Source organism: Hesperophylax consimilis, chromosome 15, assembly GCF_061612785.1.
Source record: "Hesperophylax consimilis isolate HC1 chromosome 15, BYU_Hcon_1.0, whole genome shotgun sequence".
Classification (NCBI taxonomy): Eukaryota; Metazoa; Arthropoda; class Insecta; order Trichoptera; family Limnephilidae; genus Hesperophylax; species Hesperophylax consimilis.
Genome location: NC_142850.1, coordinates 32,471,580 through 32,494,683, shown reverse-complemented (window position 1 = coordinate 32,494,683; position 23,104 = coordinate 32,471,580). Strand labels below are relative to the sequence as shown.

Genomic DNA, 23,104 nt, shown 5'->3' with positions numbered 1-23,104 from the left:
TATTTCAGTCAACTTTGTTATAACTATCTTTAATTGTTGTGACAAACTATACGATATTGATTCAACTTATAGACATTGACGGTTGTAACACATATTTAAGCACTGCAAGTCTCCTATGAGCAAATTATATTAGGTACCATAACAGTTAATATCAGTGCCGTGCAAGAAGTGCCGCCCGCAGGGCCTAGCAGCAAAAACCCGCGGAGCGGGTTTTTAACTGCTAGTCCTAGTGATTGTCACAATGGTCAGCGAGAGCAAGCTAGATGGCGGCCTAATAACTGAAAGTGTAAAAGTAAGATAACTAAACTTGTCGGTGTACAAAGCTTGGCGCTCGAGACTGGACACGCAGCGGACTACTGGATTTGACATATGAATATCCATGAATTATAGAGCTTGTTTTTGTGCTTTCAATTGGTACTAATAATGTTGGATTACGGTAGTTGTCGAATAATCGAGTGGCAGCTTACTAGGGGAGTACTGTATTATGATTATAGTGCAAATTATATTTAATTATGTATTTGGTTATTTTCAGGTTGATAATATAATTCCTTCAATAAGTGCCATTACAGGCATTAGTCCTCAGAGGTATTTGTGGAGAATTTGTGTGGCACTCCACTTGGGGCCGCGTTTCCTGATTGGCTCGCTTTACCACTCCTACCACATGCAGCAACTCAACCTCATTAGCCCTCTGGAGGTGAATACCATTCCTATAATGCCTTAGCCAATAAATCCAGGGGTGACCACATATGTAACATCATGAAATCACCAATGCCAATCAATTTCAGTTATGCCATGTTAATTTATTTATTTATTATTTTCTTTTCAAGCAAAGTTTGAAAAAAACATGATTTTGACTTGTATATTACAGCAAGTTATATGTATAAAGCAAAAGCATAATTTGATTACAGACTCGTACCAAAGCTAAGAAGTTGGGCGAAGCCTGTTACTGGCTGAATTTACTGGAGGTCTGTGCCCTGACTGGAGTGACCTACGTTTCAAATAGAGAGAATTACCGTAAGTAAAAATCAACCAAAATCACCAATGTACTTTTTAGAATTCATTTACATAACCGATAACAGTTGAAATTATAATTTATTATAACAGTCAATTTATATAGCGCACTTTTGTGATAGTTCACCTCAAGTGTGATTTTATTTAGATATGTTTAATGACCAAAATTCCCAGGTTATTCCAAACTTCTTCTATTCTTTCTGCTTCTCCTCACCTGCCAATGTTTCCCAATTTTCGAATATCCCTACATAATCCTGCCAGCGGCAGGCAGGTTGGCTTCATTAATTTGCTTTATCAGCATAATTTATTATAACTAATTAATAAAAATTTTTTCAGCTGTTCATGAAAAGATATTTATCGTATTCATGGTGTCATCTCTGCTGCACATGTGGTGCCGTGCCACAGTCGGCAAGATGGTGCCCGAAGGAGAAAAGCCTTTAAATGGAAACAGAACAGTTTGGATATTATTCTATATATCCGTCGCTTCTACACTTTAGTTAGAAATTAGTTAGTTAGTTAGTTGTTTTCTTTTTACGTCATCGGTACCTCTGTAGACCAATCGGTTAGTATTCCAAGATAAATATATTATTCATGGTGACCGGGTATCTCATAAAAATGACAGTTCAGCACACCAAAAAAAAAGTGATATAAAGTAATTAAAAGTGATGAAACAAAAACTAGGTTAAATAGTTACCTATGTAACCTGAACCACTTTTTAAAGATGTTTTTAATTGTCGTTTTGATGAAATATCATGAAACCATTATTCATAATTTAATCCATATGTAAGATTCTTCAAGTTTCTTTTCTTTACATAACACTTGAGTAGTCTAGTACTTCATTCAAGATGCACTACAAATGTCCTACGCAAAAAAGTTGTAGGTACATTCTCAGGGCGCCGGTTAATCCTGGAGTAGCCGCTACTTCCTTTCTTGTTATAGGCCTGGTCCTAGGGTGCGAGTTCGCTGCTACAGTCAGGTATCCAAGGGCTAGAGAAGTCGGGGTCCAAGGAAGTGCAGAGTCAAACAACGTCCACAGGTAGAAGCAGTTAGAAAGCAGCCCTGCAGGGCGTGGAATCGTGAAGAGAGCAGTTGGCGAGTGTTCTCTGAAGTTCAAGACTGAGATACAGAGAGTACAGAAGTTACTGATGTGCAAAGGGCCGCGCATCTGTATTTATTTTGGACCCCCCTCTCCTTGTTCCGGTGGAGTGGCGAGTCAATGCGCGACCCCTTTTCGGATGGTGCTTTCTCAGTAATTGGTGTCTACTTTTTTGCCTGTGAATTCAGTTTCAAATTTTGTGTGTTCAAAAATTGTGCAGCGTAATAATCGGTTTTTTTGACAATATTTTCAAGATGCAACGAGGTGAAAAATAAATTAAAATAGGCTGTTAGTTTTGCATCAGAAGGAGGTGTCTAGAGCTAGAATTTTCAAAAAAATCATCAGAAATTTTTGTAAAACTTTTGTTATAAAATAATAATTTTGGAATAATATTAAAAACTTCATTCATGCAGTCATCTGCGTGTGAAGAAGCAGAAGATGAATCTGAAGATTCACTTTCTATTTGTAATCTTTTATTGCGATGTACATTATTTTTAGAGGATAAACAATAAATAAATTTATCAAGACATGTGCCAACCGCGATACACCACACTCAAATAGAACGCTTTCTAAATAACACGGTACCAGAGCACCGTGTCGCAATTTTCGTGACTAATTCTTACAGCACGATAGCGCTGAATAGCATTCTAACGGTTAACCCTCCCTAAAGGGTTACAATATCGCTTTTACCGTTTTGCATTACTTAATGATTAATTTTAAGTAGTAACTAATATCTGAGTGTTACCGAAAAGGGCAAAAGGAATGTTTAGAGACACAATCGCTCTGCAATATATGGTGGACCCTAGTGGTTAAAAGAAAAGAAAGTTATGTAGAGTACATACATAGAAACTAAATGTTATAGGACACATCTGTAGAAATGTAATATGTATACGCAAAGAAAAGATGGACGAGTGCCATGAAATAAAATTATATTTAACTGGTGGTCCTGAAAGTATGTGGTAAATATTTGACCAAGTGAAAGGATTTGGTACGTAAATTTAATGTTTGTAAATCGTGATAAATCTAATCATTAAAATCCTTGATGTGTTTATTTAATTTAATTTCAATGTTCAGCTGGTTCTAAACAACCGTCATTCAATTATTTCCCAACCACCAGTCACAAGTGCACACAACTGAGATTGTGATTATTATTCTTGATGTGTTTATTTAATTTAATTTCAATGTTCAGCTGGTTCTAAACAACCGTCATTCAATTATTTCCCAACCACCAGTCACAAGTGCACACAACTGAGATTGTGATTATTATTCTTGATGTGTTTATTTAATTTAATTTCAATGTTCAGCTGGTTCTAAACAACCGTCATTCAATTATTTCCCAACCACCAGTCACAAGTGCACACAACTGAGATTGTGATTATTATTCTTGATGTGTTTATTTAATTTAATTTCAATGTTCAGCTGGTTCTAAACAACCGTCATTCAATTATTTCCCAACCACCAGTCACAAGTGCACACAACTGAGATTGTGATTATTATTCTTGATGTGTTTATTTAATTTAATTTCAATGTTCAGCTGGTTCTAAACAACCGTCATTCAATTATTTCCCAACCACCAGTCACAAGTGCACACAACTGAGATTGTGATTATTATTCTTGATGTGTTTATTTAATTTAATTTCAATGTTCAGCTGGTTCTAAATAACCGTCATTCAATTATTTCCCAACCACCAGTCACAAGTGCACACAACTGAGATTGTGATTATTATTCTTGATGTGTTTATTTAATTTAATTTCAATGTTCAGCTGGTTCTAAACAACCGTCATTCAATTATTTCCCAACCACCAGTCACAAGTGCACACAACTGAGATTGTGATTATTATTCTTGATGTGTTTATTTAATTTAATTTCAATGTTCAGCTGGTTCTAAACAACCGTCATTCAATTATTTCCCAACCACCAGTCACAAGTGCACACAACTGAGATTGTAATTATTATTCTTGATGTGTTTATTTAATTTAATTTCAATGTTCAGCTGGTTCTAAACAATCGTCATTCAATTATTTCCCAACCACCAGTCACAAGTGCACACAACTGAGATTGTGATTATTATTCTTGATGTGTTTATTTAATTTAATTTCAATGTTCAGCTGGTCCTAAACAACCGTCATTCAATTATTTCCCAACCACCAGTCACAAGTGCACACAACTGAGATTGTGATTATTATTCTTGATGTGTTTATTTAATTTAATTTCAATGTTCAGCTGGTTCTAAACAACCGTCATTCAATTATTTCCCAACCACCAGTCACAAGTGCACACAACTGAGATTGTGATTATTATTCTTGATGTGTTTATTTAATTTAATTTCAATGTTCAGCTGGTTCTAAACAATCGTCATTCAATTATTTCCCAACCACCAGTCACAAGTGCACACAACTGAGATTGTGATTATTATTCTTGATGTGTTTATTTAATTTAATTTCAATGTTCAGCTGGTTCTAAACAACCGTCATTCAATTATTTCCCAACCACCAGTCACAAGTGCACACAACTGAGATTGTGATTATTATTCTTGATGTGTTTATTTAATTTAATTTCAATGTTCAGCTGGTTCTAAACAACCGTCATTCAATTATTTCCCAACCACCAGTAACAAGTGCACACAACTGAGATTGTGATTATTATTCTTGATGTGTTTATTTAATTTAATTTCAATGTTCAGCTGGTTCTAAACAACCGTCATTCAATTATTTCCCAACCACCAGTCACAAGTGCACACAACTGAGATTGTGATTATTATTCTTGATGTGTTTATTTAATTTAATTTCAATGTTCAGCTGGTTCTAAACAACCGTCATTCAATTATTTCCCAACCACCAGTCACAAGTGCACACAACTGAGATTGTGATTATTATTCTTGATGTGTTTATTTAATTTAATTTCAATGTTCAGCTGGTTCTAAACAACCGTCATTCAATTATTTCCCAACCACCAGTCACAAGTGCACACAACTGAGATTGTGATTATTATTCTTGATGTGTTTATTTAATTTAATTTCAATGTTCAGCTGGTTCTAAACAACCGTCATTCAATTATTTCCCAACCACCAGTCACAAGTGCACACAACTGAGATTGTGATTATTATTCTTGATGTGTTTATTTAATTTAATTTCAATGTTCAGCTGGTTCTAAACAACCGTCATTCAATTATTTCCCAACCACCAGTCACAAGTGCACACAACTGAGATTGTGATTATTATTCTTGATGTGTTTATTTAATTTAATTTCAATGTTCAGCTGGTTCTAAACAACCGTCATTCAATTATTTCCCAACCACCAGTCACAAGTGCACACAACTGAGATTGTGATTATTATTCTTGATGTGTTTATTTAATTTAATTTCAATGTTCAGCTGGTTCTAAACAATCGTCATTCAATTATTTCCCAACCACCAGTCACAAGTGCACACAACTGAGATTGTGATTATTATTCTTGATGTGTTTATTTAATTTAATTTCAATGTTCAGCTGGTCCTAAACAACCGTCATTCAATTATTTCCCAACCACCAGTCACAAGTGCACACAACTGAGATTGTGATTATTATTCTTGATGTGTTTATTTAATTTAATTTCAATGTTCAGCTGGTTCTAAACAACCGTCATTCAATTATTTCCCAACCACCAGTCACAAGTGCACACAACTGAGATTGTGATTATTATTCTTGATGTGTTTATTTAATTTAATTTCAATGTTCAGCTGGTTCTAAACAACCGTCATTCAATTATTTCCCAACCACCAGTCACAAGTGCACACAACTGAGATTGTGATTATTATTCTTGATGTGTTTATTTAATTTAATTTCAATGTTCAGCTGGTTCTAAACAACCGTCATTCAATTATTTCCCAACCACCAGTCACAAGTGCACACAACTGAGATTGTGATTATTATTCTTGATGTGTTTATTTAATTTAATTTCAATGTTCAGCTGGTTCTAAACAACCGTCATTCAATTATTTCCCAACCACCAGTCACAAGTGCACACAACTGAGATTGTGATTATTATTCTTGATGTGTTTATTTAATTTAATTTCAATGTTCAGCTGGTTCTAAACAACCGTCATTCAATTATTTCCCAACCACCAGTCACAAGTGCACACAACTGAGATTGTGATTATTATTCTTGATGTGTTTATTTAATTTAATTTCAATGTTCAGCTGGTTCTAAACAACCGTCATTCAATTATTTCCCAACCACCAGTCACAAGTGCACACAACTGAGATTGTGATTATTATTCTTGATGTGTTTATTTAATTTAATTTCAATGTTCAGCTGGTTCTAAACAACCGTCATTCAATTATTTCCCAACCACCAGTCACAAGTGCACACAACTGAGATTGTGATTATTATTCTTGATGTGTTTATTTAATTTAATTTCAATGTTCAGCTGGTTCTAAACAATCGTCATTCAATTATTTCCCAACCACCAGTCACAAGTGCACACAACTGAGATTGTGATTATTATTCTTGATGTGTTTATTTAATTTAATTTCAATGTTCAGCTGGTTCTAAACAACCGTCATTCAATTATTTCCCAACCACCAGTCACAAGTACACACAACTGAGATTGTGATTATTATTCTTGATGTGTTTATTTAATTTAATTTCAATGTTCAGCTGGTTCTAAACAACCGTCATTCAATTATTTCCCAACCACCAGTAACAAGTGCACACAACTGAGATTGTGATTATTATTCTTGATGTGTTTATTTAATTTAATTTCAATGTTCAGCTGGTTCTAAACAACCGTCATTCAATTATTTCCCAACCACCAGTCACAAGTGCACACAACTGAGATTGTGATTATTATTCTTGATGTGTTTATTTAATTTAATTTCAATGTTCAGCTGGTTCTAAACAACCGTCATTCAATTATTTCCCAACCACCAGTCACAAGTGCACACAACTGAGATTGTGATTATTATTCTTGATGTGTTTATTTAATTTAATTTCAATGTTCAGCTGGTTCTAAACAACCGTCATTCAATTATTTCCCAACCACCAGTCACAAGTGCACACAACTGAGATTGTGATTATTATTCTTGATGTGTTTATTTAATTTAATTTCAATGTTCAGCTGGTTCTAAACAACCGTCATTCAATTATTTCCCAACCACCAGTCACAAGTGCACACAACTGAGATTGTGATTATTATTCTTGATGTGTTTATTTAATTTAATTTCAATGTTCAGCTGGTTCTAAACAACCGTCATTCAATTATTTCCCAACCACCAGTCACAAGTGCACACAACTGAGATTGTGATTATTATTCTTGATGTGTTTATTTAATTTAATTTCAATGTTCAGCTGGTTCTAAACAACCGTCATTCAATTATTTCCCAACCACCAGTCACAAGTGCACACAACTGAGATTGTGATTATTATTCTTGATGTGTTTATTTAATTTAATTTCAATGTTCAGCTGGTTCTAAACAACCGTCATTCAATTATTTCCCAACCACCAGTCACAAGTGCACACAACTGAGATTGTGATTATTATTCTTGATGTGTTTATTTCTGACATTCAGCTGGTTTTCCCTAACGTGAAATTCTATGCAACTATCATCCAGGACTACTGCAACCGCCAGACGTAACAGGCTCCCCACAGAGATTATAACATATTTAACTCAGTAATATTATCTATAAGAATAAGGTTACAAATTTTAAGAGAGAACCTTTTGAGTGAGTTTTACTAATCCCAATTAACCAATCACTATTACTTTTAGTGAGCCAAAATGTAATTGTAATGGGTTTATTCAACAAACTCATTTATTCTTCTCAGACAATGAAATATTATTCACACAGACTTTACCTCTTTGGAATTTGAATGTAAAGTTACCAAATACATAATATGCTTTCTAGTCATTTGAATGATTCTTGACCGGACAATCACCTTTATATTTGTATTTACCTTTGTATTTGCATTTTCAAAATCAACTATTACATACTATCCAATTATTATTTTTATTAATAATATACCTTTTCAAACCCACACTTATTTGTTTTAAAGTGAGGTCTGATAAAAACATTAATGTTACGCTTATCTCAACAAGAGACTTTAAAAATGTATTTGTTCAGGTTTGTAAATTTGTAAAAATGTATTTGTTCAGGTTTGTAAATTTGTAAAAATGTATTTCTTCAGATTTGGAAATTTTTTAAAATGTGTTTTTTCAGGTTTGTAAATTTAAAAAAATCTATTTGTTCATGTTTGTAAATTTGTAAGAATGTATTTGTTCAGGTTTGTAAATTTGTAAAAATGTATGTTTTTGGGTTTGTAAATTACACGATTTTGTTCATTCAACGTTTAAGAATGTTTATTTTCTCGGGGCCTTACTAATAAACGTGTTATAAAATGTACACAACTTCAATATAAAACACGAGCTTAAGATCACAGGGGTCTAACTACAAAAACTGTTGTTTGTCATACATTTAGGCTTGGTTTCGGTGTCTTGCCATAATCATATTTACTAGTGACACAAAGATCTCTTACATACAGACGTTTAAAAATGCAGTTGGGTATATTAGCATTCCAATCTTTATTTGCGTTTATCTCAAAACTCTGTTTTCGGCCCCTGTGATTCTAAACCCTTGAAATGTATCAGTTGTGTACATTTTAAGACCCCTTATTTATTAAGGGTGTATGTTCTTAAAGGTAATTTTACCGTAAATTAATAGATATATCCATAAATAAAACCAAATGAAATAATTATTACTTTTTCTAAAAAAAAAAACAATAATTATTACTGTACTACAAAATAGACAGAATATTATGACAGTATTATGCTCTACTCCACTAAACTAGGCCATGATTAGTGGCTCAACTTAACGTCACGGTGTTCGCTTAATCTATTATGAGTGCTAAATAATATAATTCATGGATAGCAAACAGAATTATTTGCCCTGGAATAGAGTTTAATTTATGATACCGCTCGGACATGACACGAGCTTGACAGTACGGTCATAATTACTAACAATGGGAACTAGACTTATTTTTGGGGACTAATGAGGTCATGATTGATTAGGATAGTTATGATTTATTCGTTAGAATTATTAACATACACAGTTGTACAGTTAACTAGTACATTGTATTGATATTATTAAATTTAACAATATATAATTTCGTAAAACTTTATGCCGCATTACTTACTCGTTTGTGGTGTAATGGTCATCGCAGTTGCCTTACAAGCAGTTGACCGGAGTTAGATTCTCGCCGTGGAATTTTTGTTTGGTATAATTTTATATTATTATCGAAGAAAGCAAACACTTTGTGGCTTGAAATTATATAAAATGTAAAAAGTTTTTTTTGTTTTAAAACACTTTATTTTATTATATATGTCGAAATATATAATAAAACATATTTGGACATATATAATATAGTAAAGTGGTTTGAAACAAAAACATTTTCTCTTTGTAATTTTATTTTATTTCTACAATAATCTAAAATTTACTTTATTTTATCAAAAAATTCAAATGATAATTTTAACTTTTTAATAAAATAAATAATGCCATGATAGTGATAAGTGACAACACTTTTGTTTATTAATGCTTTCTTCGTATATTGAACAAAAATAAACAAATTATTACGTAGACAAATAATTAAATAGAAAGAAAAAAAAAAATTATATAACTATAAAATTATATCTCGGTCAAATGGGCGGTAATTGTACGTAATGAACCTATTTATTGTTTTTGTGTCTAATTAGTAGAAATCCATTTTTTTTTTTATTTAATTAAAACACAATTTAATAATATAATTATTAATTTCAACAAGTATTTTTGGTTTTTGTTATTGTTACAGCTGTTTCGGCTTTTTTTTCGCCTGAGTTTGAAAATGGCTTTGAAAGCCGAAACAGCTGTAACAATAACAAAAAACCAAAAAATAATTGCAGGACTTAACAGTTATATTATTAAATTTGATTTGAATTAAATCTAAAAAAAAATAATTATTGAACTTGTGAAATATGCGTTCATCATGTCACTACAGCAATGAACATTTACAATCGGAAATATAAAATAAAACAAACAACTTAGTAAAATAGTATGACTTAATTGGAAAATTTAACATTTTGGCAAAGTATTAAGTTTGACCTTTTTTATAAATGTTTCATCATTCACTTGCTGTTGTCAAATCTAATTAGATTTGAACGGCTGTTGACTTTACAAATCGCCTTTGAGGAACATTTAATTTCGATACAAGAAAAGTTTCTTAAACGCGGTGTTCGGAAACTCATGGTATAAACGATATAATTGGTGAATCTACCTCCCATTTGGAGTCAATTTTGGCTGATGTCTTTTTAATTTGAGCTTTAGTTTTCGAGAAAATGTAAGTTGTTTTTGTTTTCGGTAAAAATTTTTTTCTCTGGAATTTTTTGTCTTTCAAAATGCGTCGAAGCGTAAACCCGGCCCCAATAGTTACTTCATTATAAAATATTGAAATTTTCTTTTACAAATTATTAAATCGAAAAACACTTTGTTTGTTTAGGCTCTCCATCTGCAGCAGATGGTTATAATTTTCTGCTGCACCACCAGTATCCGAACACCATTTTAAGTGTTTTGGTTTAAAAGCAATACTGTACACAGGATTGTTTTTGCATGATAGCTATTTCGGCGGTCGAAGCCATTGAAAAAGATTTCAACAAAAGACAGGTTTAAATTAGATGCAGTAAGTCTTTATGATAAAAAAAGTCTATTTAACGTAGATTAAACCATTTTCGAAAATTAAAAAAATCCTTTTTGGTGTGAGATGTCATCTTTCCTGTATCTTATCTCATCAAGAGCTGACATTATTAAATAAACTACAGAAAACAAAATATGCCCTTATTTTTCTCCAGAAAACGCATTAGAATCCCCTTTTATCCCCTGTATCTGATAACTGCCTACTTCTGCGGGTAAATATAATATTAGTGTTTTTAATGTAAGAAACTTTTTAAAAAGTCTTTCGTCCTCCTCCGAGCTTTTTAATATTTAAATATATCTCGTGACCCAAGGGTTGTGGTGCCAAGTGGGTCTATCAATATCTTCTAAAAATAGATCTTATTAGCGCGCTTACATCATTAGATACGAGCCTCATAATTCTCTCTGACCGACAGAATATCAGTAAAACTCCGCAACGAAACGGGTTGTCGTGTAGATCTCGAGGTGATCTAAAAAGAATAAGTGATCTAAACTGAGCAAAAAAACATTATTTTTGTCGAGTCACAAATTGTTATGATTTCAAATTTTATAAAATGTTGTGTTTCAGATACATAATCTGAATTATATTTCACTTCACTGTACTTAATTTGATTCCATTGTAAGATTCAAGGCACGGAGGAAAATAATTTTCATCAGGGCCTTTGTCGTCTTTTGGGATGCTGTGTGGAGGATCTTTTTAAGGAGATGAAGTTTTAGGAAGGCAAAAGGTATTATTGTTGGGTAACCAGTCTCTCCAGATCTGTCACGCCACGCAGCTGGTGGGTAGGCACATCCTGAACACACCTCAACCATTTAACCTGGGTACCCCTACAACTAATTGGGGTTACCTAGGGCATTTTTTTATTTTTTTTTTATATTCACTCCACACAGGAGGCCCTGAAGAAAATAATTTCCCTCAGGGCCTATGTCATCTTTGGGGATGCTGTGTGGAGGGTCTTTTTGTGGAGAGTAAGGAGTGAACATGGGTCTTGAAGAGTCCCATGTTGTAGGAGGGAGGAAACACAGAGGCCCGCAGTTCGTTCCACGGCCGAGCTGTTGAACTTAAGAACGAATCGTAGAAACGACCCGTTCTCATGTGACAAATGTCAACCGTGTACAAATGTTGGGCGCGCGTTTGGCGCGAATCCCGACTACGCACTGGTGCCGAAGGGATCAATGACGCTAGTTCCTCAGAGCATCTTCCATTGTAATACCGATAGAACAAGGACAGCATACCTACCTGACGCCTGTGCGCTAAAGATTGCAGTCCGTTTGTTAAGATTGGGGAATCTATCAAACGGACCGCCCATTTTTGCACAGAGTCAAGGGTTTTTTTCAGGTATTTAGGGGCTCCGGACCAGAGATGGCTGCCAAATTCGACAGTATGGCGCACTTGCGATTTGTACAGGGTCAGCAGTTGTGTACTATTAAAGTATCTGCGGGCCCTGTAAAGTACGCCCAGCTTCTGAGAGGCCAACTTTACTCTGGCTTCGATGGAACCCCCGTACCTGATAGGTGTTAACCTACCTCCCAATTTGTATACGTGACCATAATTTTCGTATAAATTATGATCGATTATGATGAATTCAGTTTTTATGCAAAAAGTTGGTGGTTTGGAGACACTACCGACCCCAAATCGTTTAAATAAGTTATCAGTACGAGTTTTTAATTTATCTTCTTTGTAAAATTAAAAAAGGCAAGATAATACCGTGTTTTTTAAATCCTTCGAAAACTTTGTTAAGTACCATGCTAAGTAGGCACTAACACTTGCATAGTATTATCAATTATTTCCATGGTTGAAAAGACACCGAGCTTACGGGAAACTACTCAAAACTCCAAACAAAGCCTATCAAATTTGAGATTATTCTTGCAAAGACTTACCAGCTTTCAGGTGAGGGCACTGCATCCAAAATTATGTATACAGGATGAACATAGAATGAGAACAAAATCCAATATATTTTTTCTAAATAATTGATGATTGTTTATATTGCGTGAAATCAAAAAAGAAATTCATGACTGAAAGAGACGGAAAATTAAATATTTATTTATTCATACTATGGAAACAAAACAGTACATTTTTTACGTCAAGCCGCACCAGTCCCAACTGTCTGGAATCAGTGAGACAATGGGATCCCCCCTGGCATTGAGACAATGGCACCTTACAATGGGGTATGTTGTGAGGTTGAAGGTAGCAGGGAGGTAAAGTAGATAAGGAAGAAGAAGGTGGGAAAGTACCCAGATATTCAAATCTGGTAACCATACACGGCCAAAGTCATTTCAAGCAACTTTCTTAATTCTGAATGGTGGTCTAACACCAGGGCAATATTGAAAATGCTTTCCACTCTGACATGTGCCACAAATATACTTTATTATATTTTTAATGAGTAAAATTCGAAATAACACAAATTATTCAAATAACATTTGAATTGATTGCCGTGATTTGAAACCGCGACATCCGGCTTGCTAGTCGAGAGGAGGACAAGTTGGCCGTCATGTTATGTTACAATTGGACGTGATGCACAATAAATATTTAATAGTTGATATTAACAATATGTTCCATTGTAATTTATTATTTGTGGTCGATACGTTGAGTACTTACCAAAACTTACTTACTTACCTTAAATAATTTATATAATTGACATGATGCTCTTTAAAATGTGGTCGGTGAGTCCGAAAAAATTTCAATGTTGTATATTATTTGATTTGTAATTAGAATAGTTCTGTGTGGTGGATAGGTCTGAAAGGTATGTTAAAATTAATTAGGGACAGAAAAAAATTCTGTATAGTTGATTTTATTGAACAGGTACTATGAACCTTTGATTCAAAGATAAGATAGTACTTCAAGATTCATTTAAAAAAAGATTTACACTGTAAGGAATTTTTTCCTACTCTCTGCCGAAAGAAAACTTTGATCCCGATACAGAATTGTAATGCCCCACACCAAATACAGAATATTACACAATGGTTCCATGATCACTCGAACCATTCCATTTGATAAAATTGATGAAAATAAAAGTTCATCAATTTTATCAAATGACTTATCTCAGGATTTAAATTTATTATTTAATATTGTTTTAAAACAAAACTATTTTCAATTCAATGACAATATTTTCAAACAAAAAGATGGTTTGGCAATGGGTGCTAGTACCAGCCCTTTGGTCGCGGATATATTTATAAATAATTTAGAAAACAAGATTTTTAACAGCGGTGCGTTATTATTAAAATACATACATTGTTGGAAGAGATACGTGGATGATGTATTTTGTGTGTGGACAGGTACATTGAGACAACTTAATATTTTTCTTAATTTCTTAAACAAACTCCATAAAAACATAAAATTTACCGTAGAGATTTGCCAAAATTTGAGTATAAATTTTTTGGATTTAAATATTTCAATAATTAATAACAAATTTGAATTTAATATTTTTCGTAAAAATACATACACAGACATTATAATCCATAACACCTCAAATCATCCATTTTCTCAAAAAATGTCTGCTTTCCATTCTATGATTCATAGACTAGTTAATGTACCCCTATCTCTTAACAATTTTTCAAAGGAACTCAATATCATTAAGCAAATTGCAACCAATAATGGATATAACACCAATTTAATTGAAAACATTCTTAATAAAAAATATAAGAATAAATTTCTTAAATCATACATCTATCCTGTACAAAAGGACGAGAAAAAGAATAAATGGAGGAAAATTATGTATTTTAATAATAAAATTTCTAATTGGTTAACAAAAAATGTACCGAATGAAATTCTTCCTGTATTTTATGCAAATAATAAACTTAAAAATTACATAGTAAATAATAAAGACAGAGATCCAAAAATGAAAAAATCTGGAATTTATAAATTGAAGTGTAATGATTGTGGTTTCTTTTATATAGGAAAAACTTCGAGAAACTTTGAAATAAGGATTAAAGAACATATGAAATCTTTAAATAATAACAGTTTCTCGGAGTTTGCCAACCATTTGTTGGAAACTAGTCATACTTTTAACTTCAATACTGGAATAGAATTAATACATTGTAATGTCAATGGCATCCAGTTAGATAAACTAGAAATTTTAGAGATTAGAAAGAGTGTGAACGCAAAATTGAATATTATTAACAATCAAAAATTATTTTTAAATGACCCAATATTAAACCTATTCCCTTTGTAAATTGTTCCATATTGCCTCTCTTTCCCCTATCCGTTTTATCTTTTAATTGTTGTCATTGTTTTTGTCTATTATTTTTTAATGACACCATTGTCTATGTATATTATTTATCTATTGACACCATTGTTTATGTCTATTATTTATAATTAGTTTTATCAAAAACCCTGAAGAAGTGAGCGTTGCTCATGAAACATGTTGGTAATAAACAATAAAAGTGGTTAAAACGAAGTATTTTATTAATTTTTAACTGATTATTAACTAACAAGCTTTAGAATTGGTTCTAAAAACGTCTTAAGACGGACTATTTCGTTTAATGATGCGTCCATCAGTGCTCTATTTCCCTTTGGAATAAGGGAAAACCAAATGAGCTACAAATCAAAAGTTAAATTCTTCGAAAAATAATAGTTATTTTTATTGAAAGCTGATTATTATTTGTGTCCATTACTTTGGGCCGACTTTATAAAGTGAAAATCGTCGACACTGAATGAATAAACCCTGTAGGTGTGACATACTGAATTGAAAGATAACTGTACTGTTCTTCTTAATGTGAGAGCAAGGGATTGTATTCATGTAAATAATTGACGTAGTTCCAATTACAATACTTATTTATTCAATATAACAATCCTGGAGTGAGATATCTACAGAGCTAAGAACGACTGATCTATTCAGAAAAGTTAAAAAAAGTTCTGCCGCTCAGTGATGCAATATCGCTAAAATGATAATGGTTAGATATGAGTGAAAAATTCAGTGGATTAGTGACAAAAATCGGTAGCTTGTCAAAATATTTATATGTGGTAGATCAGTGACGGTATGCCCAAAATTTTTATTTTCCTACTTTTAAGATTTGGTGGTATGCTCGATGGCTCAGTACTGGATTCCCCCGGATCTAGAGAATTTCAGAGAATAGTAATTCCCCACAACATATTCGAATCGATATAAAGGGTATATATTTTCTGTGGATTACAACAAAAATTGAGAGATTTAAAAAATAATTGGGTTATATTTCACAAAGTCATAAATTTTTGCTAAAAGTGGTATATATACCAAAATTTCGGTAGGTATGGCATCCCTGCTGCCGGTTGACGGAATGGACGACCGCCTAGCATTCGGTTGTATTCGGCTATCTCCGTAAAACGAGATAGCGCCATCTATCGGAATGCGTCAAAACTACAATTAATTATATAGCAAATAAATTATCACTATCCAGAAGCAAAGTTTAGCTTACTTAAAGCATACGGACACGCCCATTGCACGCTTCTATCGGTTTTTCCTATTCAGTGTTAGTGGAGAAGTTGCCGGCATAAGAAAACTTTTAAAATACGACTTAGCCGGCGCACACTTTAAAGTTATCAAGAGTGCTCGCATATCAGTTTCCAATTCTCGGTATAATAATGGCTGGATGTTATGCGAAGTTATAACTTAACTTAACTTAAGTCTGGCAAACTCGAGCTAAGAAGCCTATCGGGGAAAGAAACATAACTTGTAAGTAGATCCCGAGGATACCATTTCAAGAATTGAAAACTTACAAATATTTTTATTTTGTTATGAAGTATTGTTCTTTGACGTTGTTATGAGATCATATTCCTAGTTCGTTGCAGATACACTATGTGTCGCCCGGGTGTTAAGCCATAGTATTGTAGGGAAAAGAAGATGAAGGCGGAAGTATGTTTTAGAATTGACTTTTATCGATATTATTGAAAACAGAAGTCATCAGTAATAATCTTGGTGAGTGGCCACCATTTAGAATCTTCGTTGCCAGTTTCGTTACCAGATCTGGATTGCAAAGTAATTCCACTTTTTTTTTCTCCGGTTGATTGGGACTCTTCCAGAAAACATTCCCATCACTGTGAACTTACAAACGTTCGTCATGGCGATCTACATGAAAAAAGAACTCGAGAACTTCAAAAGGATTTTTTTTTTGCAATTTCATATTTTATAACAAATTATTAAAGTTTTACTCGCCTGAAATATCCATACAAATTGAAAATATCTCCCGAGTAAAAATAAATGTCGCCGACGGGAATTGAACCCGCACCTTCTGATGCCCGTTCAGATGCTTTGGACCACTGACCTACATCGGCTTATTCAATATGTGCAAGTATTTTATTCGAAAATAACTGCTTATTATATTTTTTCACCTGTAAAAAATAAATTTTGTTAGCAGTGATTGTCGAATGAAGTACTTGTACATATTGAATTATTTGGCGGGTTGAGAATAAGCGGACGTAGCTCAGTGATCCATAGCACATTACCAGACATCGGAAGGTGCGAGTTCAATTACTGTCGGCGGCATTTATTTTTACTCAGGAGATATTTTCAATTAGTATGAGTGTTTCAGGCGAGTAATTAATGCTTATAATAATTTGTTATCCTTTGTGCTACGCATAAAAACCTTGCCTTATAAATATTAGTTTATCATTAAAAAATACATATTTTATTGCCATTTCATTTTAAATTTTATAGACCTCTTCTATTCTTATAATTATTCTCTGCATTTTCAAAAGATTTGGAACTACTGAACTGTACTATTCACGGTTTGAGAATAAAGAGTGACCGGAGAACGGAATTCCCTATAGCTCATTTTAAGGAAATGCAATGTACCCAAGTCTCTATCAGACTAACTTTCATCTGTTCGCCAGAAACTCCACAACATTATTATGACATACGTACAAATTTTAAGGAAATGCAATGTACCCAAGTCTCTATCAGACTAACTTTCATCTGTTCGCCAGAAACTCCACAACATTATTATGACATACGTACAAATTTTAAGGAAATGCAATGTACCCAAGTCTCTATCAGACTAACTTTCATCTGTTCGCCAGAAACTCCACAACATTATTATGACATACGTACAAATTTTAAGGAAATGCAATGTACCCAAGTCTCTATCAGACTAACTTTCATCTGTTCGCCAGAAACTCCACAACATTATTATGACATACGTACAAATTTTAAGGAAATGCAATGTACCCAAGTCTCTATCAGACTAACTTTCATCTGTTCGCCAGAAACTCCACAACATTATTATGACATACGTACAAATTTTAAGGAAATGCAATGTACCCAAGTCTCTATCAGACTAACTTTCATCTGTTTGCCAGAAACTCCACAACATTATTATGACATACGTACAAATTTAACTAAAAAATATAGATATATTTTAAATTTTGTTTTAATTAATTGTCAATTAATGTTGTTTTTTTACATTATCTATTCTTTTATGTAAGAGCTCACTGTTGATAATGTATATATTATTTTTATTATTTTAATGGTTACACATTATGTTTTGTAGATTTCTCCAATTGAAATCGGTTTGGTCTAAAGTAAATAAGTGGAACATAGTTAGAAAGGTTTTTAAATTAATCATTCATTATAAACATGGATTTAACATTTTTTTATATGTCAGTACATAGATAAATAAAATACAGTTATTTTTCAAATGATCAGTTAATCAAACCTCAGTTAATACACAAAAATTTACGTACAATTACACAAATGTACTCAAACATAGGATATATTAATTTGTATATACAAGAATATTTTGTATACAAAAATAAAAACACAAAATTATTAAAGCTCAGTCACATAACAAATAATTCAAAGACAGGCAAGAGACAAATAGACACACGTAATACATAAAGTAATATAATTAATAACCTTCAGCCTATTTATAACCTTTGGTACCCTACTTACTAACAATAAAAAAATAATAATTGACTTCTGTCAAAAACCTGATTCTTCCTGTAATTGCCTAAATTTGGAACACGTCACCAATAAAAAATATCTGGGAGTCTTGATTGATCAACATCTATGTTGGAATTAGCCTTATGTGTTTCGAACTCTTCGAAATATCTTTACTCGTACAACACTTAAATCAGTATAATATGCTCATTAGGAGTGGCTGTGCTCAAACCATAGACATATGAATATTAGTAGACCTGCCCTAAGTGATTAAAAGCGTATTATCCCCACTCCCCATACCGGTTCCATTGAGCCGGCTGGGCTCGCGTACGGCCTCAAGTGATATTTGAAAACGTGACGTCATCATTCTTGTGCGAACTATGGTCGAGGCATCATCGGTTCATTTTACGAAATAACACGGCAAAATGTTTACTTGTACTATGAAAACTGGTAAAAATAGATGCGAAAAAAGAGAATAAACCCAATTGTCGTATTACATTCCATATATAAGCATTATTTTATTTTATTTTAAGCATATTCACATCGTATAATATGAATCAGTTGTTACTATCACATCGAGAAACGTCTGGACGCGAAACACAAAGCTGGTTGGTTGCTGGGAAGTAAATTATGAACATTTATAAAAGTGTCTTAACTAAATACTCTGAAACTAACTACGACTCTGAATATAGAGGCTGCCTTACTTTGCCGAATTTGGACTTCGCAAATTTGTTCATAACGTGGCGAGTAATTTGCGCTCCCATGTAAAAATGTCTATTCATTCAAAGCAGATTTTACTTTTAAGAAGTAAATGGTGATATTATAATGCGAGATGCCTATTTACTGTCAGATTGATTTATTGACGAATCACAGTCATCTTCACTCCCTTCGTTCTTCAACAGTTGATTTTACCCCTCGCCTTTATCTTCTCGTCTATTAATTCCTATGTCTGTGGCTCAAACTCTTATTGATCCTCTGCAAAAAGCCCAAAAAATGGTAATACGTTTTATCAATAAGCGACCGACAAGATATTCCTCAATATCCGACTTTTTATTTAAATATACGTCAACTCCATTTAAACACATTTCTTGTAAAAAACACTCTTACAACACAATCACATCACCAGAAATATAACTAAATGACACTACAATGTACCTAAACTTTATCTACATCAGCAAAAAGACAATTCACCTACCTAGCTCCCAAAACCTTCAACCTTCTCCCTGATATCCTAAAAAAAGAAACTCCACTTCATACTTTCAAAATACAAATAACTCTATGAATCCTAATATCACACATTTCAATTGCAACACCCATACATTCTACAATTTACCCCCTAATCTCCAACCACACATCTCTCACATTCCTCAATTGACTAAATTCATTTAAAATATAATACTTATGAATGTTTAAAAAATTATTAAATGTTTATTTAATGTATAAAATACTAACCAAATCGGAATTGTACTAACTAATTTACTAACTATTATGTATATTATTAAAACCTTCAATCTGTAAACATCTCCCGCCATAACCACAGTGACATCCCTACATCCCTAGCATAGTGGTTGAAATAACATTCAAAATGTATCATCCAATGTAAATTTTCTTTGAAATAAATAATATAATTGGTGCAAAATATTTTTAGTAACAGCAGAACATTTTTTTCTGAATGCGTATAAATTATCAGCGAAAATGTCTACTTCAGCACACATTCTATCTTAACGCATAGGCGACAAATTTGGGTCAGAGGGCTAAAATAGGCGATATGAGGTGAAACATGCTAGAGCGCCAGCGTCTTAATCAATGTAAATTGAGAAAAATTTTTAAAATATTTATAAGACATGTAGTATCAAGATGGCCGTGAATTATTTTCTGTGAAAATAATTGCCTACTAATTTTAAGTGTATTAATCTTAAGTATTCAAGGTGTTCGTCGAATGAACTAAAAAGGTTATGTAGACCTCGTTTGAAAAATAACAGTTTTAGAAAAAAATTTATACCGATTCCACAGTGTTTTTTTTAAATATTTACAGTAATGTGGATTCTACCGCTCTACAATTGTAAGATTAAATACAATAAAAGTCAAGCAATTGATAAAAAAAAATGCCTGGTGATTGGTGCTTTCATAAACGTGTAAACTTTTTTATTTGTAAAATATTAAGCCTTTAATTATTCGATGAAAATTTCCAAAACTTTCCAGACTATGAAGTGGAACTTTATAATAATTTGTTATTTAACAAATTTGCGGCGGAGTTTGTTTTCTCTTGTCGGATAATCGCCCTCGATGCTCAGTTATTCAGCTTAGCGACAACTTTTTCAATTACGATTACGATTATGAAACAAGTTTTTCATCGATTAAAGAAAACTTTTCAAACGGTTACAAAGACGAAGAGGAATTTTCACCTTGACGTTTTTTGGTAGGCAATATAATATTTTATCCTCTTTTTGATTCCAGACTTATTTTAATCTTGTGAAGCTATGTTTGAAGTATAATTTTACAAATAATGTTAAATCTGATGCTGTACGGAAAATGTCTACCAATCTGTGGGTTGATTGTTTATTATGGTTGATTTGAAATAAATGGCTCTACAGCTTCATGTTAAAATTGTAGGCAAATTTTGGGGGCGGTATGGGTACCGCCTCCCTGGGAACTCTTGCCTATTTCCTTCCTAAACATCTTCTTATTTATTTTCTTAAAAATATCCCCTACACAGCATCTCCAAAGAAGATACGGGCTGTTTATCTAAGGGCCTCTTGTGTGGAGCTAAAGTGACTATTATGGACCATCTTTCTTCTTTAAATAAGTACATAATATATATTACTTAAACAAAAGACTGATTGATATTTTCCGATTATTTTCAGATTTATGTTTTTGCTATTCCGTTATTTCTTTTATATGTATTTCCTTAATTTTCTAATCTAATAATTATAATATTTTAGTTTAGATATTAGATATATAAAAAAAAACAAATATATTAGCGTATTAGATCAATCAAAAAATATATATATAGAGATGCAAAAGTCGGTCATTTTGAATTCATGTAGGATAGCGAAAGATTTTTTTAAATATTTATGTTGAGGGATCAGTAGGATTTATAGGCCCTGTTAGGAGTTCTACCGAGCCGAACCCTCTGATATGAAAATATCTGGAGTCGGTGAATTATTTTCCCATTTGATCTCTGGTGAGTTGACGTGTTGTTCTAGTATTGTTTTGTATTTATTTTGCTTATATAATGCACTTCCATAATATTGATTGACTAGATGATCATTTGTGGAATCGTCTGTGGAAGGGTTTAGTTTTTCCTATGGGGAAGATTTAACCCGGACATAAAATCGGGAAAGTTAAAATTACTGGAAAATTATTGTAACTTCATTCACGCACTATTTTTAAGCAATTAGTTTGCACAAGTAAATGATATTTACCATAAACAATCAATGAGCAATAATTATTGAACAAAATACTAATGTTTATTGAATTACTAAGCCTAAGTATCACAGTAGTTTAGTGCACCTGGGTTCAATTTATATTTGCGTTTCATGCTCATAATTGTTGCTTATAATAATTTGTTATCCTTTGTGATTTGCATTAAAACCTTGTTTTGTAAACATAAATATCGTATAAGTTAATAGACTAGCTCCCCAGTTATAAACGAGAATATTTCTCTATTAACTGCTAATTATTTTAGTTAATTAAGAACGCCATTTAATATATTATTAATTTCTACCTTACTTTGTAATTTCAATTAAAAAAAAATAATAAATGATTTTATCAAAAAATCCGTCACTTTATGCAAAACTAAAATATAGTCAATCGATAGTAACATATTTATTTTATTTACATGCTGCTAAAACAAATATACGTGATTAGTACTAACGGGTCTGCACAGCTAAGAAAATTAGGTATGCGCTTCTGTTTTCCATTAATGGATTAAACTTTCTAAAGTGATGAGCCTTATTTTGAATACTCCTTATTAAATATCACTTATCCAAGTCTTCAGCGCCCGACACTCTGAAAGCATGCTTTCCGAACTTTTGTAGTATCTCGTGCGCGCTTCGGATTGATAACAACTGGTGACAGCTATCTCATTCACTTTCTTAAGAGAAATACACCTTAACTCCTCGGACTATTTGTTTGGTTTTGGAAACAAACAGCCTTTACCCCTAGAGTCAATTTGTTCTCTTTTTAAAACGGCTAATATGGTCTCATGGAAATCGTTTTGTCTCCCTTACCGTCATAGTAAGAAATACGAACTAAACGCTGTTAGAAAGAAAAAACATCAATCTTTATATTCAATTATAATTCAATTTTATAAAGTATTTAAAGTGTACACTTCTATGAAACCAAAGATTGTCAATCTTATAGTAATTACTTTTGTATGAAACGATAAAAAATGGAGGTGGCAGTAGGTAATGATAATAATACATTTTTCTAATAAAATATGTACTT

General features: G+C 32.7%; 1 pseudogene; it reads left to right on the top strand.

Moving 5' to 3' along the window:
- Positions 1–241: 241 nt before the first annotated feature.
- On the top strand, positions 242–2,051 carry LOC149417639 (post-GPI attachment to proteins factor 2-like; annotated as a pseudogene).
- Positions 2,052–23,104: the final 21,053 nt, after the last annotated feature.